Below are 2,714 nucleotides of genomic sequence, written 5' to 3' on the forward strand. Positions count from 1 at the left end.
TAATACAGTTATACAATATTGAGATCTGCCTAATGACTTTATAGACATATACAGGCGCTAAGGATCTGAGTGCAACCGATTATGACTAGTAATAATCAGATACAAACAGATTAGAGATGCATGCGCCAACATCTCAGTGTTAGTAGCAAAAACAATGAGTCTTTCTGTAAGAAACAGTATATTTTAAAATGAAATGGAGATCTTTTTTAAGGGTTAAAAACTCATCCAATTTTATATCTTACGGGGCTTACACTGTGTCCAATATTGTATAACTGTATTAATTCAACAGCGAACCTAAAAATTTTATAGCCACTTTTGAAAGAGATGTATCCTTGCTCTGGAGTGTGTTACTGAATATGTTAAAGCTGTAATGAAATGCTTCTTCTAATCATGTGGTTATTAAATTTTTAAAAAATTAAAAAATAATTCTTCAAAGCATAAAAATTTGCTCCTTAATAATTAGTAGATGTGAAAAACATTACCATTGAAATCTACCTGATGACTTTATATCCATGCTAAGATGCCAAGGAGCTCAGAAAGTAACCGAGTGTGACTAGCATTAATCAGATATATAGCGATTACAAACGCATGTGCAAACTTCTTCGTGTCAATTACATTAAAAATGAATTTTTCCGTATGAAACTGTATTTTAATAATGAAATTATTCCCCAATCTGGTGGCAGGCGAGGTAGGTGACCCTGCAGCTGCCTTCCAGCTAATTGGATGGCCTCCTTGTTTTTCTCTTCAGAATCCCACTCATGACCTGAGAATCTTATCAATATTCCAGACCTACTTGTTGGATAGTAGGTGACTCTTTTTTCACACACGTTTAGGAACTGCTCTAGACTGTGAATTTGGCCAGCCTTCCCTTCCAACTATTCAATGTCATGAACCAGCTAGGGATGCAAAAATTTGTCTATCCTACATTCTCCCTGCCACAAAAAGAAAGAATGGACTGATCGGAAGACTTTGAGTTCTGCTTCAAGACCTCCTTCCCATTTTTATAAGACCTTTAAGTCAACTCTGCAAAGAAGAAGCTTCAAATCCTATTTCAAAGAAAAAGAAATGAAGAATGAGGAAAGTGTCATAACTTTTAGCTGATGTCAAGATGAGGTGCTTTCAATCAAAAGTTCTTTATACATCAATCTCCCCCTTCTGCGAAAGTGGTCCCCGGACTGGACAGTGCAAATAGCACCCAGGCAGACATACCAATGCCTGCATTTGTGCAAAAGGGCACAGAGAAGCTAGCTGGTCCTCTGCCACTAGAAGTCAGCTTAACCTTGCAACGCAGCTTGAGAAAGTTTAATGCAACGCTCAGTATTTTCACTCCCTCTTAGAATGACCCCCTGTGGGGAGCTTGGGGTGCACACTGTGTGACTAGCCCTGGTAAGAGGGACTTAGCTAATACCAGTATTGCTCTGGATCTTCCAGACCTCCATCATGTGTGCCTAATGCCCTAACTTCAGCAGCTTCTACATACTGCCCTGCCCAAACCTTCAAATGAATAGAACAGACCCATCATTTCTATTTCCATGATGGATACCACCACCTTGCAGCTCGGCAGTGATTGGTACAGACTTGTGACATGCTTAATGAGTATAGTGGCCCCTCATTCCTGACATCCCCAGCTTGGATGGAAGTAGTTTGGGGGCTCATGAGACATCCCCCAGAATGCAACAAGAAAAGTAACCTGCCTCACAGTTGGAGGTCAATCAACCAGCTACTATTTATGTGTGCTCAGATGCAGCCAGCGAGAAATCAGGACAATTGTGTTTTGGGGTTTTCTGAAATTTGTCTTGGCACACTGGATATAGATTCTGTTTCACCACCACATCCCAAACACTGCTGACATTCAAGTCACAGCAATTTAACACAAAATGACTGAGAAATAAACAGCACATCGGCCGTGGTTTCTGATTTTTCTCTCCGGCCATCCCACCTATTAACTGTAACTAGGCACCACAGCATCTGTGACTTACAGGGCAGTCTCAGAGAGGGGGTTGGTGTCAAACTTGACATGCTGTTGGCAGTGGAGACCCCAGTTGTACCAGCTTCAGCTTGTGTGACTTGGCCTTCGTGGAGCTGCTATTTGAGACCATGTATTCTGTCAGCAGTGTTTGGACCCCTTCTTACATGGTGCAAAAAAAAAAAAAAAAAAAAGTAAAATAACAGTGGGACAGGCCTATGATGTTTGGTTTTGAACTGTGACAGACAAGGGGTTTCTACTTTCTATTCCAAAGTTTCCGTCACCCCCTAAAACTCCACCTACTTGGAGACACCTATTTCACTTTCTCAGCCACCTCGGGGACTGGGTGGGCAGTTCCTGGGCTTCTCAGTAAAAGCTGTAGGTGCTGAAAGGCAGGCCAGCTGCGGCTTCAAGAGACCACTGGCTAATGCCGAGGGGACCCATAAAAGATAAGCATGGGAAAAGTGTCTGGACCTACTTTCATGGGCAGGTAGTCCCTGAAGGTGGCAAATTCCTTCCCCCCTGGCCTCCCAGGGGCAGGTGATCCTCCCCGTTAGAATTGGCTACTTTTTGTTTATTTGCTTCTTTTGAATATAGGGTCCCTCTGTGTAGCCCAGGTTGTCTTCAAATTTGTGATTTTCCTGCCTCGGCCTCTCAAGTTTAAGACTACAAGTATAGACAACCACCAATCGGCAATGGAACTGCCTGTTGAACCAATTTTCATCCGCTACAGTCTCATTCTTTAAAA

Source organism: Nannospalax galili, unplaced genomic scaffold, assembly GCF_000622305.1.
Source record: "Nannospalax galili isolate Female #2095 unplaced genomic scaffold, S.galili_v1.0 scaffold592, whole genome shotgun sequence".
NCBI classification, from domain to species: domain Eukaryota; kingdom Metazoa; phylum Chordata; class Mammalia; order Rodentia; family Spalacidae; genus Nannospalax; species Nannospalax galili.